At 44.3% G+C, this 14,766-nt stretch overlaps 1 protein-coding gene across 2 annotated transcripts in view; it reads left to right on the top strand.

Moving 5' to 3' along the window:
• Positions 1-11,144: 11,144 nt before the first annotated feature.
• The window catches only part of ZRANB1 (zinc finger RANBP2-type containing 1), a 46,870-nt gene continuing 43,248 nt past the window's right edge, over positions 11,145-14,766 (top strand). The window contains exon 1 of one of the 2 annotated variants that reach the window (XM_042788972.1): positions 11,145-11,474. The gene's annotated coding sequence lies outside the window, so the exon portion shown is untranslated. Of the gene's footprint in view, positions 11,475-11,688; positions 11,708-14,766 lie in introns of those variants that run through there. The other variant, XM_042788978.1, reaches the window with a different exon arrangement.

Here is a 14,766-nt window from a genome sequence, read left to right as displayed (position 1 = left end):
AAAAACCAGCTTGCATGTGTATCTCAAAACATCAGGACTAAATTAGGTCTTCATAATGTGACTGCAGCCTGAACTAGACTGTTTGTATTCCCCCGAGGGGCCAGTGTGCCTAGGATGTAACTTGTTTAGCCTAGTTTAGATCCAGTCAAATATACTGAGACGTCTCCAAGCGTGGTGAGCTGCATACGTTGGTTTCTCCTTGCATTTAGAGGATAAGACATCTCAGAACAGCTCGTAGGTAAATGGCTGTCGGAGAGATGGCTGCTAGATGATAAGCAAAAGACTTCCTTTTAGATGGGAAATATTGCTTGCTAGGCAGTTTCCAAAAATGCAGATGTTGTGGTAAATGGCAGTTTGTTGAAACCAATCTGTTTTGCATAAGATAATGAGTTTCAGCACATTTTTGAGCTACACCAACAAGTGCTGCCAGTTTGCCAGGAGGACCAGGAGGTGGCCTGGACTGGATGGAGTGTGTGTCTGGGGAAGCCCCGTGTTATGACGAGGCATCCCCGTGACTCCAGAGTCCATCTCTGAACTGGCCAAACTGGGCTCCCTGGCTTGAACACTGGAGGCCTTAGGAGCTCACACAGAGCTTTGGAGAGCAAGTTCTAGAGTTCCTGTATAAACGACAAAAGCCCCAAATTCTGAAATAGTTTTACTTTTTGTTCTTCTGGCAAGTTTTCAGTATTTTTTTATTTGTAGAATGAAGTACTTTAGAACTTCGAAAATTCAAGCAGAAAATAAATAATGGCCAGTTCTAGTTATAAACTTGTATATCAATTAAATAATTATTTTTGTCATGGCCCCTCCAGTATGAGGCTGGAATAAAAAGAAGCTAAAGCTTTTCTTGGTGTTCTAAGTTAATGGCTTACGTTTCTAATCTAGAATCTCTTTTATTTCATGCAGCCTCAGCAAACTTGGGGCTTTGTGATCTCTAGTCACTTTATCTCTCAATGAAAAACGACTAAATTAAACTTCATATAGACTTACAACGCTGAAAAGAGGCAGAGTGTACACGTTTTGGAGACAACTAGTGCAAACTTAGACTGCATATTAGAAAAAATAATAAAATTCAGTGTCAGTCAGAGCCTGGAACAGGGCTCAGAGAAGCTGTGGGATCTCTATCCGTAGAGGAACTCAGACTCAACTGTATAAGGCCCAGAACAACCTGAGCTGACTTCCAAGCTAAATCTAAATTTTAAGTCGTCTCTGCTTTGAGGAGAGGGTGAAGCAGAAAACCTCTGGAGGTTTCTTCCTACAAACACATTTGATGGTTCCATAACATTATTTGAGACACATTTAACACCAAAGCTGTGTAAGACTAGATGATGCCTGGAAGTACAAAAAAAAAAAAAAAAAATGTAGCCAAAGCTATGGCACGGTCATCTCTGGGATGGACAACTGCAGCCATGCAGTCAAAATGCCATGACTGATGGTATGGAAAGAAAAGGAATACATAGGCATTCTGCCATTTGAGAAATTTAGTTAAACAGAGCACATCTACCCAAAATGTAACCCAGAACACAGATGCTAGTATCCCTTATTTTTCCTGGCATGTTTTAGGAAGACCATGATTAAAACTAGATGTAAGGACCTCAGCCTGAATGATCTCTTGGTGAGAGAAAATCTACTCATTCCTCTGTACTTAAGCTGGGATATCGGTCCAGCACTGGCACAAAAGGAAATATCTTCTGCATTGTGGAACTGACAATCAAAAACATTGGGGAAAAAAAGTAACCAATTTGTCAGTCTCAAAAACATCTGAGGTATGTTTTTAAATAATGAGTTTTAGGAACCAATAGTTTTGGTTCTTTTTTTTGTGTTAACTTCTGGTTTCTGAATCTTCAGACTGCACTGAGGTTATATTTAGTCCATATTTTATGCTCTTCTTCACTGCCCTGAGGATTAGAAATCTACTTTGAAAATAAAACCTCAGAGTCTAACTTAATCACTTGACTCTAGAGGCAGGAGGTCTAGGACAGAAAGCAAATATTCCAAGAAAAACATTAAAATACTGAGAGCTGACAGAACTGTGATTTAACAGTGCTTGACTAAGAAGATCTAACAGGACCATATGCCAAGACAGTCAACAGCTCTAAAGGGAAGTCAAAGTCCAAGGGACTTTTCTCAAGGGGTTATCAAACTTAAATGAGATGAAGCTATTTTGATTTTGAGCAATACACAAGTGAGACCTTATTTGGAATATTCTCTGATGTGAGAGGAAGACAGCCAAGAAATTAATACCATTCAGCTTCAGAGATGTGTGCTCTGAGGGAAGACCAACTCCACTTGACCTCTTCACTGAGTGCCTGAGAACAACGTGAAACCTCTTGAAGACTAAGCTATCTGGGCAAGAAGTATACTTGGAATACTTGGAGTGGCAAATTCAAAGCCAGGATGGCAAGATATGAGAAACAGCACCAAAAGAAATGGCAGAACTTCTGTTTCTACCACAGACTGGTAGGAAAGCACTAATCCAGATTGTTGCTCCATTTGAGAAATAAGCTTCCTAGTTTGATGCAAGTCATCAGCCCCATTCATCTGAACAGCCTTCTTCTGGTTCTGACATGTGTGGCCTGGATTCTATCACGTCACTTGAGTAATAAATATTACTAATATGCTCAGTGTAATGTGACTTTTCTACACCAATCAAGTACGGCTCGTGGGCGAAGGTCCAAATCTGAACTTTCTCACTGAGCCTTGGGTGTTTGCCCAGGCCCCTTGACTGTAGCAGTTGACTTGACAGAGAGATGTATGGTGGGAAGTCTTGGGGAAACTGGGCTACATGAAACCTCTGCCATTGCAAGAAGAGCAATGTAATGTCCAGGAAGAGAAGCACGTGAATCCCCCTAGTCAAGGATTTCAATGTTTGCAAAGGTTCAGTCTCCAGCAGAGAAATGTGACGTTTGTGAGACTGAGGAGCTTCACCAATTTCATTTTGCATAATTTTGTAAAATTGGTTTGAACTGCATTGGGCAAATGTAAATCAATGGCTCACCCTCTCTGCTTCTGTTTTGCTTGGCCAGTAATGAGATGTACAGACAAATGATTATATGGCTGGCTTATGACATCAATCGTTGAGACAGGAGTTTACTCTTCAGCTGAATATACTTCTGAATTTTCTAATACTCAGTCCTTACTCTGACCTCCAAACAAGATCTAACTTGCTGTAATAAATAAGCAATTTCAGCTGTATATAATCCAAATATATACTCTAAATTGTCCTTTTGTGTTAAAGCCTTGTAAATTTAAAACTCCCTGGACACTAGGAGTTCCAGAGCTGTCTGTCTTGTGGAAGTGGAGGCTGTTGAAGCTGAATCTTTTTTCAAACAGTTTAGGCAAGATGAACTCACATACAGCTGAGACAGGTGGTTGGAATACTGAAGCAACATGTTCCTGAATCACAAAACGTGTACTTTGCAGGGTGGCAAGGATTATTTTGGAGACAACAAACATATCTTTTATATGGGAGCAGAAATGTGTGGTACAAAAAGACTTTAACGCTGCTTACCTACTAGATAGCCACGTAAGAGCTACCAACGGGAGAGAGTACTGACAACAAGCTAATGAGCTCCTGCTGCTCGATAAATGTCTTAGCTTTGCTTCAGCATTTCTTTGTGCAGTGGGAGGGAGACAGTGATCCTAGACAACATTCTAGTGTAACTATTTTATTCTGATTCTACCCATCATTTTAGCATAACAGACAAGAAAGGAAGGCACAGTAGCTTTTCTGATGTCTGATACAAGTAACAATAGTTGCTCAATGGGTAATTACTAAATTATTTTATTTTTAAGTTAGGAATAAAAGCAATCAAAGAACTGTCCTTCCAGGAAAGTAATCTGCTTTGAAAATGATTTATTTTTCTGTTTCTCTGATTTATTTTTCCCTTGCTGTATCTGTAAATAAGGCATAGCATTACGAGGTATCCTGCTAAATGGATTTCTGTAAGATTAGAAGTAGGAATAAGATTGAAAGCTACTTTTTATCCAGTTGTGGAAGCTGCCTATTTGTGATGAGAAATGATGGGAGAAGGTATAGATTTTTTTGCAGAACATATCTCTAAAATAAGGCAATGGTATTAAAGTAATAAGAATTTATGGCCTGGGCTAGGCCTGAATTACAATAAAAATCTATCTTCTCCAAAATCCAGGACTTTCCAGAAAACTCTCCACATTTTAATTCCAGACTCACGTATTCCTTAGCTTCATCGGTTACCATCCTTATAAATTCTCCACTAATAGCATTAAATTATTCCTGGTGTTACTGATATTCTTTCACTATCCTGCTGAACCGGTAGTGTGGCGATTGGCACTGCTCTTTCAGCTACACTCCCATGGAGTCTCACTCTTACCGGTTTTGTTTTCTGGTTTTTAGTTGAACCATATGTGTTTAATCCTAGATTTGCTCATAAAAAGGAAAGTCTCAATGAATAGGTAAGGGGAAGGCTTCTGAGACACAGAATAAACATATCCAGAATCCTTAAGCAGTCTATCAGTGGATTACGTCAACTTGAAGATAGATTTTGCTCCCTCTGGCTCATCAAATAATCTGATTAGCTGGCACTGATTATGCTCGGCATGATGTACTGTGTTCTGCAAACCAAACACAGAAGGCCCCTTCTCTGTTGCCTCGTATGCTCCTGGATAGCCTTCTTTTACAATAAATTCCCTTCTCACTTTCACCGACCATGAATGGCTGCTAACTTTAGCTCGGATTTGGGGCATATTAATGCCACCTGATAGTACTGTCTCACTACACAGGGAAAGCGGTGTGCTCAGCAAAAGTGGAAAAGTGCATGAGTTCTTGCCTCTCAGCTTCACAGCCAAACCTACGCCCCCCAGGTTTAGCATCTATGACATTTATATGATATTTGGGGAGGGGTGACACCATCAGTGGGGCTCACAAAAGCCAGTACTCAGAGGAGGGAGCTAACTAACCTAGACATCAAAACCAGTGCCTGTATCATGTGGTATTTTTATCTAGCTTCAGTTAGTAGCATTGGAAGCGTCAGTGTTATGCTCACCCCACAATTCTGTCAACACTTCTTCTGCTGCTGGCAGGAGCATTTTGGAGGGGTCCCGGTGTTTGGCAGTAGTTAAATCTGTCATTGCTAAGGATAAGAGAGATGCTGGCTATTGCACAGAGGAATCCAGCCTCTTTCGGCCTGATGTTTCTACACAGCAATTAGTTTATGGATTTTAGTCCATTTTTCTCATGGATTTTTGTCTCAAGTCCCCACAAATGTCTTACGTGCCCCTAAAGGGACTCAGGCTGCTGCTTCCTTTTATAGTTGCATTGTTACTTGTCATTGTCCTCCCTCATGGCTTTCCCTAAGAGTGCATTCAAAGAGCTCTTTGCATTTTCCTGTTTTATTTTGGTTTTTCCCTTTGTTTTTAATACTCTGTTTCACATTTTCCTTAATTCTCTTCCTCTTTTTCTCCTCTTTGTCCTCCCTCCTGCATTCTTTTGCTGTGACAAACCTGCTGATGCATGCTTAGAGCAGTGGCAGCAGCCACGCTGTGCTCACCATCTGGGACGGGCAGATCCTGCAGCCTCCCGGAGCCTCCAGAACCATCTTGAATCCGCACGCTGGACTGCAGCCACCCCTCTGCCTCCCAATTTCCCATTTTTCTCTGCGTGTGTTGGCCATCCAGCACAGACTCCCTCACCTCCTCAGCGTCTGCCTAGCTGAGGAAAGTTTCTAAGATTCCCCAATCATGTGGCTCAAACCCTTCAGCTGGAAAGCCCTATCTCGATGGATTTAAACTGTCAGATGGCAGATTTAGATGAGATCTAAGGCAGAAATTGTTCCCTGTGCGGGGGGTGAGGCGCTGGCCCAGGGTGCCCAGAGCAGCTGTGGCTGCCCCATCCCTGGAAGGGTTCAAGGCCAGGTTGGACGGGGCTGGGAGCCCCCTGGGCTGGGGGAAGGGGGCCCTGCTCACGGCCAGGGGTTGGGACTAGATAGTCTTTAACGTCCCTTCCAACCCAAACCCCTCTGTGATTCAATGATTTACTCCTCCACCCCCTTTCTCTGCTCCCTGTGGAACCAGAGAGAAAGCAAGAAAAATATAGTGCATGGTGAAGCTTTCAATACAAGTGCTCCCCACTTTTAACCTTTTTCTTTTTACTATTGAAATACATTTCAAAGTGATTGAGGAGACAGCAATACTCCTTTTGCCATACTTTTGGCGTATTTCTCCATCGTTTTTACTAGCTGTATTTGTTTATTCTCTATCGTTCCTAGCTATTTTGTCCCTAAATCAATCTCACCACCCAGAGAGGTGCCTCTTGCTGGCCCCACGGACAGCCACGGTGGTTTTGCAGTAGGGCAGCCCCATAGCTGAAGAAGAGGAGGAAAGCGTGGGTGAGTGCTTTGCGGTGCAGTGTGAGCTGCTCCCACTTCTGGGAGAAGACGGCTATCTCTTCCCCGGGGCACAGACAGCGAGACAGAAAGGAACACTTTCCTCTTTGGTTGCTCTTTTCCTGCCTCTTGTGTTTGGCGGCTCACTTTTCTTGTAGTAAAAAAAAAAAAAACAAAAGCAGAAGGGCTTGATCCACGTGCATAACATCTCTTTTTAGCGCAATGCTCCTGGGGAAATCAGAAAAAAATTTGTGACTCTGAAAATATTTTCTGAAGGATGTTTTTCTGACAAACAGCTAAAAACTGAGCCAAGAGAAGGGGTAGAATTAGCAAAGCCAATTCTCACTGGCTGCAGCCATGAGGCCGGAGCAGGGCTAGTGTGAGGGCAGTAACTCTCCCACCGCGACCGGGAGCGTGCGGTAACGCCGGGGAAGGACCCTGCCTTCCTTCCCTGCCCCGAGGTCAGCTGCAACTATTTGAAGCTCGTTTATGAGTCTCAGGGTGGCAGCCTGTAACAACACCCAACAGCTGTGGCAGGGAAGAACAGATTTGGTTGGGGCATTATGCTTTCTCTGACTTCATCCTCATCTGGATAGTGGCGATAGCGATCCAGCTATAGCTGAATAAATACCCAAACTAAAATGGGAAAAAAGAGCCACAAGTGTGAGATTTACTGGGTGTGAAGGCTGAAGCTGACTCAGAGAGAGGATGGAAAATGGTAACAAATCAGTCAACCATTTAAAATATCCTATTCTCAGTAGCTTCAAAAACCGTGCTTCCTTTGGATTTTTGTGCATTTCTATTCCTCACTCTTTATCTAAATGTTTCAGTTCAGTTGCAAATCTTCCTTGATCATAAAAAGCCTGAAAACACTGAATAAAGCAATGGCAAGAGCAGGATGTGAGGAGCCGGCGTGAGCAGGGAGTTCTGCATATTCAAAGTTCAGCTAGTGAGAAATAACCATCTGGTGAGCACGTACATCTCTGCTCCTGGATAAGCCGAGGATGAATTGCCTAATGGAAGCTTGAGAGCGAGTAGTTACCAGGGTAAAGAGAATTACATAAGAGCGAGATCCGCACTTAGACATCACTAACTAGATGTAATCATTGCACTCAGGCTGAGGCAATCCTGCAGCAGCACAAAAACACTCCATGCCAGCATAAAATAATATGGTATTTGTCTTTTTTGCTTACCTGAAGCACAATTTTGCTTCACTGAGTCCACTTGCTATTGTACGCAACATCTAGAAATATGCCACTGTGAAATGTTTCGATGCTTTCTTTCTAATTATAGCTTTTGGTATCATTCACTCGGTTATAAGCAGGGTGAATCAGAACAAAAACGGCAGGGAAGGTTGAGGGAAGAAACCTTTTACAAACAGTGAGCATCAGGGCAGAAGAAACAGGGCGTCTCGTGAGGCAGTGTGGTGCAAAGCGCTCTTGTTTAATAGGCGAGAGCGGCAATTTGCGATTGTGGGTTCCTCTGAAAAAAATCCTAAATTTATAAAATCTTTGCAGAAAAGGAAGGGAACTTCCCAGCCATCTGCCTCGCTGGCTGCCAGCAAGGCTCGCACCTCGGAGGCACAAAGGGTTCCTGCTTCAGGCAGTCTGTGCTACTGGCTGCTGCACAAGTGCTGGTGGTGCAGCTCCAGGCTGCCAACGGGGAGGAACCAGGTGGGTTTCTTAGCTGGGCTCCACCGGATATTTCTGCGGAAACGCACGGCTTACGCGCGCGCGCCGTTCGGACTTCGTCAAATCTGTGAGTTCTGACGAGGAAATTTCCTATCAGCTCTTTCCTGAGCAGCTCTTTCTTGTCCTAGAGGAACTGGAAGGAAAGAAAGGAGATCGGAGGGACCTAGGATGGCTGAGGAAGGCGGGGAGAAAGCAGCGGGTGTTTACAGGAACAGGGATTTATGATGTTTGAGAAAGGGGGGGGAAAAGAAAGCTGGAGTCTGCGAATTATATTTTTAGATATGAATGAAGGCTCGTAGTTTTGCTATGGGCTTATTTGGGGTTACAGAGGGCAGTTGCTCACCCAGTTAGTGAAGACACATAATCTCCAAGGCATGAGTGAATTCAGCACTGCAAAGCAAAGTTCCCAAAATAACGTATTAAGCTGTCAAACCAGTATGACTGTTCCAAATTCTTTACTAGAGAGTTAAAATTTCAATTTAAACTGGTGGAATAAAATAAAAATTTGAGGTGGAATATAGGAAATTAGTACTTGTATACAACTTCTGCTACCTCTAACAAAAATAGAATTATCTTTCTGACATGTAAAAAAGAAAAAGATGATCAAATAACAAATCTATTGAGAACTGGGTTATGAAGTCATGTATATTTTGATTCCTCTCCAAATTAGAAGTCTGAAAGCTATCACTGGATAAAATACATGTGTAAATATAAACGTTCTAACCTGCTGAAAGGTCATTCCTGTTGTATTTTATTGTTTAAGTCTAGAACAAATGGCAAACTCCTGTGAGGTAAGCCTGGCAGGAGATGCCAGCCGTTCTTGGAGATAGAGCCAAAGACATGGCCTTAGGAACAATGTTGCCAAGATCAAAAAGGTCTGGTAATTTGGAGACGCATCCGGGATTCACTTTTGAAAGGAACAGCTCCGGTAACTATTTTCAAATTCAATTTTACTACATCCTATACAGGTACCTTTCATTACTTGGAATGCTTCTGTTCTGCGGAACAACTATGCAGATATGAAAATCACTTGTCTCTATAAGTCCTCAAAAATATTTTTTTTCAGTTGGTCTTAATTTTTTCTTACCTATGCAACAAAAGGCTTTGGAATTCTGTAAGTCTAGGTTCGTTAAAGCTCTTTTCTGTGTTGTGAAAGTACGTTACATGCTCCTAATGTGCTGCAGTGCACTGTGTTTTGTTTAAAATATGTTTCCGTGATCACCAAAAAGTTTTCTGACAGATTTAGGAAGTATTCTGGAAGAATTTGAAGTGATATGTTCCCCCAAATCACTTATTCCTTTTATTTTCATATCTTTCATATCTTTTTATGCCGTCTAATGTATAACCGTTATTTCTGGAAATTTCCCACTGTTGTACAGTTGTGGCAGCCTTTAGGATTTACCCCACTACTTGTTATTCACTTACATGACAGCTCTTCCATCATCTTGCCTAGATGACAAGAGCAAGGGATACATTTTCTGAATTATTTCTAGGCACAGAGATGGTACGATTCCTTAAGATAAGGAAAACTTCTTTTACTCGACTTATCCAAGTTCATCTGGATCTTATATGTGGGTGTGTGAAAGAAAATACAGTTGTCCCCATCTTTTCTACAGCTATATATACATAATTGTTGGTTTGTTTTCCAAAACACAGACTGGGGTCCAACTTGTTCGGTGGAGTCAGAAAGAGAATTTAGTAAATAACTAGCCTGGGAGAGACAAATCACATTATCCTTCCCCCCCCCAATTTTCTGGTGTTTATAGGGAACGGCTTTAATTGCAAATGGAGATAAGTTTCTATTTCAGACTTTCCAAATATTTACATTTTATTTGTCCTGACTCCGGTTCTAGATGTTTGTCTGCTGGACAAAGGGATTTTCTCTAATGCAAGTCATCACTTCTCTGCTTGAACATCTTGGATGCTTTTCTTTTATGCTGATTGAATGAGAAGGGATGAATCCAGCTGGTCAGAGGAGGATGAGTTTCCCAGTGCAACACTTAGCCTGAGGCATTAGCTAACAGAGTCCCCCTTTATCACCTCGGCTGGGAACAGGGAATGAAACCATGGAAATAAAAAGCACTAGAACATCTCAGAAAGCCTGAAATAAAAAGTAGGAACGGCAGCGGGAAAAAGAAAAGCCAGGTACCAAATGATTTAAGACCCGTGAGGGAAGAGCGAGGATGCAAGCAAATATGCTTTTTCTCTCAGTGAGACTACAAGGACAGCTTAAGGTGCAGATTTGCGATTTTTGAGTGGAAATCAAAACCAGTGATTGCCCAGCCGGCACGAGGACTGGCGGGGCAGAAGAGGAATGAGCTTTGCACTGTGTGACTGCTACTTGGCCCAAGAGTCCTTCAGGCCAGGGCGGCCATCGCGAACCCCAACCCCACACGCTCGCTGCGCCGAGTTGGGGACGGCCAGCATCGACACGGAGGAAATCTTGACAGTTTATTTCATAGCAGCGCTCAGGGAAATATTTTACGATGGAAGCACTGAGGGGATTAATGGAAAATCTACCAAAGGCTGCGGGCTGTGCATGAGACCCTCCATCGCGTTTTTTATTTATCACATGCAGATGTTTCCTGTCAGGACACTGGACGGATCGGTTGTCACGCAAGTGGCAGTTCTGACCATCAAAACGGGGCTTTATGAGGGATTACTTGCACAGGGAACTTTATGTCGATACAGCACCGCCAACCGTGGATGCTGAGCCAAGCGGCCGGTCTCCCTTCCCACCCCTCACGCAGGCTGTGCGTTACCGCCCATGGCGGGTCCCGCGCAGGGGGTTTGCCTCAGGGAAGGACCCTGACAGGGGCGAGCGGCCGCCGGGGAGCCCCGAGGGGACCGGGGGGTGCGTGAGGGAGCGGCCCCGGCGGGGCGGGCGAGGCTGCCCTGAGGGACCCGGGGCTGAGGGGCAGGGAGGGAACCGGAGCTCCCGGCGGGGCGAACCCGCCGTCCTGGCACCCCAACATCGAGCCGCCCCGGCAGGCAGGGATGACATCACCCGTTCTTCCCAAAGAGACGCGCACCCATTGGCGGAGAGGAAGGCGCAGGTTCCGCCAATGGGCGCCGGGCAGGCCGGCAGGCCGGGTTGACGTGCGGGCTCCTGGCCGTATGGGGGTTTATTTTGCTTTGGGCCGCTCCAGCCGCCGCCATTAGAGGAGCCCGGGGAGCGGGGCGAAAGGATTTCCCCCCCCCCCCCCTCCCCCTTTCCCCCCCCCCCCCCTCGGCGCGCTGAGTGGGAGCGCCCGCGCCCGCGGCAGCCCGCCGCGTTGGGAGAAACCATGTCCTGAGCGGGGAGAGGACGCCGCAGCCAGCGGGCCGGGGAGGGAGGGGGGGGGGGGGGGGGGAAACGGCACGGGGCGCAGGCGGCTTCCAGCGCCGAGCGTGTACCCGAGGGACGGCTCCCGGCGGCGAGGTAAAGCTCCTCTTCCCTCCCCGGGCGGCGTTTGGCGGAGGAGGGGGTGAACCACCGGCTGCCTCCCGGCGGGGGGGGGCGAGCTGAGGCAGCCCGCGGCGGTTCCCCGGCCGGTGACCCGCCGGCGGAGCGGGGCCGGGGGGTGGCCCGGGCTGAGGGGGCGGTGGGGGAAGTTGCCTCTTCCGTGACCGGTTCGGGCCCCGCTGGGGTTCACCGTCCCGCGTGGAAAGGAGGTGAGGAGGAGGGGGGGGGGGGGCGGGGGGTGGTCTTCGCTTCGTGGGAAGGGCAGCCTGCTCGCCGGCCGCGGGATGCGGCGTTTCTCCCTCCCGTCCCAGCAGCGCCGTGTCTAACAGAGCTTTTATAAAGCTGTGTTACAGCAACAAGAGTCTCGGTACAAAGGCAGGAAACTCTGATTTTTCTCCTGTGGCTGCTTCTCCAAGCGCTGGGCTGCGGTAGCTCGGTCTGCTGGGGTGAGATCATGCCTCTGCTGCCTCCCACTTCTTTCCCCCCTCCTTTTTTTTTTTTTTTTTTTTTTTTTTTTGGATATGCCTGTTTTGATCTGTGTACTGTGCTAGAATAGGTGGTGGGAGCTATTTGCGTGTGTCGGTGAATTTTGGATAGCAGAACTTCCCATGGTATTGCCTGTAGTACAATATCACGGATCAGAAATAAAGTGCAGTGTGGGAAGTATTTCAAAATCGAGGTTGTTTTTGTGAACCGAAGTTTTTTAAAAAAAAAAAAAAATTAGAAAAGTTTGATTAACAAGTGAGGCAAACCGTGGCAATCTAAGCTTCCAGCGCTTTTCTAACTTTCCCAGTCCCCCACTGCAGCAGCTCCCTGCCAGGTTCAGGTAGAGTTCTCTGCAGAGGTCGTGGATGTCTGTGAGTCCTTCCTTCGGAGTGACCAAAGGGCCCTCCTTCCAGCCCTTGACCCACATCTCAACTGCTCTGTCCCCACGGTAGTCACTGCTCTCTTACGGGCAGCAAGTGGGAGAAATGATGGGAGAAAATTAATCTGGGTCTCCGGCATAGCAGACACAGCACAGCTGCTGAGAACTTTTTGCTGCCATGGTGCCTTTCAGTGATAACAATAATGACAACTTTTTCTAGAAATCTTGGGAGTTGGTGTAGTAAACAAATGTTGTTTGACGGGCTCTGTGCTGTGCTTGAACAGTCTATACTCACTAGCTGCCTACTGTGTCGTAAGTGGTGGAACTGGCATGTGAGTTTAACATACTGATACGTTTGTTGATGCAAAAATTGAAAGGTGAGATGTCTTTTGTATAATACCTTAACCTCCTCCTTTCTCTAGCCCTTACTGTGTTAAAGCTCATTCTGGTGTGTGTAGAACCTTGTAACGATAGTTCAGGAGAGATTTGTTGCACCTAGTTTTGCATTTCCTTCTGCTCATCTAATATCTTGTCTTTGCAGAAGAGGTTTGTGAAGCCTTTTTTTTTTCTTTTTTTTTTTTTTTCACCCCCCCCCCCCCCCCCTTTTTCAGTGGTTACTTGAAGAGGGAGAAACAGGTAAGCATCAAGAGGTGTTCTGGAACTGTTTTATTTGCCTCCATCCAAAGGCCAAGTTGAATTGATGTCTCGGCGTGCGGAGTCTAGCATGTCGCATGTAAAAGATCACTTCTGATATAAGTCTGTCACAGCATTAAAAGAGAAGAATGCTTTTGGATGTATTGCATTTTGTAGGATTTGTGAAACTTTAGTTATGTGGTGTAATTCTCTTGAAGGAAAAAAAATTATTACCTTTTCTTACGCTGCTTAAGTAAGGACAGGCAGATGGGGATGACCAACGAGGCTATAATCTGTTACTGTAGAGTTGTATCCATTAGCATTTTCTCAGAAGTATAATTAAAAATATTAATTTAATTGGAATGCCGAGTGGCATAAGAGCATCAACGGGATTCATCATAAAAGCATGACTTAAATTGGAGGCTAGTTAAAACACAAAATTGGTCAAGGCAACATTTTCAGTCTTAGTTGGCCTTGTGTGTGGCCATTCTAATTGTACGTCATTTGATGTGTAATTTCCTTGGGGATGGGAAATCCCGTCCATCTTTGGTGTTCTTTGCAACATGGATCTGTAAATAAGTCAGAAATGTAAATAGAAAATACTTTACTGATTGTATCGGAGGTTATTTTTAATACAATCAAATAATCAGATGTACTCTCAGGCACTTTAATGGGAGATTTACTGGCTCCTTCATGTGGTATTAATTTAGGTGTTAATGTTTCTCTTACCAGCTTCTCTTTGCCATACCAGCTTTGTACCGGGTTGAGATTGTGCAGGACTTTAGATCAATACATCTTTACTGTGATGTACTGTCTACTAATTGCAGCAAAGCATTTAAACTGCTACTGCCAGTTCTTCTAGTAATTTCATGTCCCTTCCTCCCCCTAGAATTTGAAGACTGGGTTATTTTGAGCTGTTCAAAATTTATGTCAACAAGTAATCCTCATTTTAACTGCATGAATTATGATCCACAGTCTCCTGGTACTGAAATGGAACTAAACTTTAGTTTGGCAGCTGAAAATGGTTGGCTTAGCTGTAACAGAGTTCTTAATTTTTTTTTTTTTCTTTAAGTAGTACTACATATGAAGAGGGAAATGAGGCAAAGTTGAAAGGATAATTTTTTTCAACACAGCTGATGAAGAGTTTACCACTTGTCAAATGGCATAGCTTGGTAAAATCAGTTGAATAACAGATAATTATAACATTGTAATGTCAGTTGAACAGAAGTTATTATACCTTAAAAAGAAAACTTCTATCTTCTAATTAAGGTCTCAAACATTAGGGATTCAGCCACTTTCCTGGTACTTTTTTTTTGTAGCACTTCTTGCCTAGTTGACATTGCTTTAACTTGCACAGAATCGGGTTGATTTTGTGACTGTCTTCATTTTTGCATCATCGGTTGCTGACGCACAGCTTCTCATATGGATGTAGTTAATTATTTTCAAACTTTTTTGAAATACAAGATTAATAAGAAGACTGTTAGCTCTTTGGTGTCTAAAGGTTAACATACTTTAAAAAAAGAACTGTAGTACTTCAACATGAATTCTGAGGACATGTTAGTCTATATTTACATGGATGATTTTGTATTTCCTTCATTGGCATCGGCAGGTTTTCAGAAGCTCTGTGGTCAAACTGGAGTTATATCTACCTGGCATTTTTTAAAACAACCTTTTTTTTTCCTGTGTTGCTGTCTCATTTATGCAAAAACTCATTTTGATGAAGACCAGGGAAAGGAGACCTGTGGAGGTGGTGGAGTAGGGAGTGAGTGC

The sequence above is a fragment of the Tyto alba genome, unplaced genomic scaffold, assembly GCF_018691265.1.
Source record: "Tyto alba isolate M040663 unplaced genomic scaffold, T.alba_DEE_v4.0 Super-Scaffold_1, whole genome shotgun sequence".
Classification (NCBI taxonomy): domain Eukaryota; kingdom Metazoa; phylum Chordata; class Aves; order Strigiformes; family Tytonidae; genus Tyto; species Tyto alba.
Note: the sequence above shows the minus strand (reverse complement) of the source record. Positions and strands in the feature narration are given on the sequence as shown.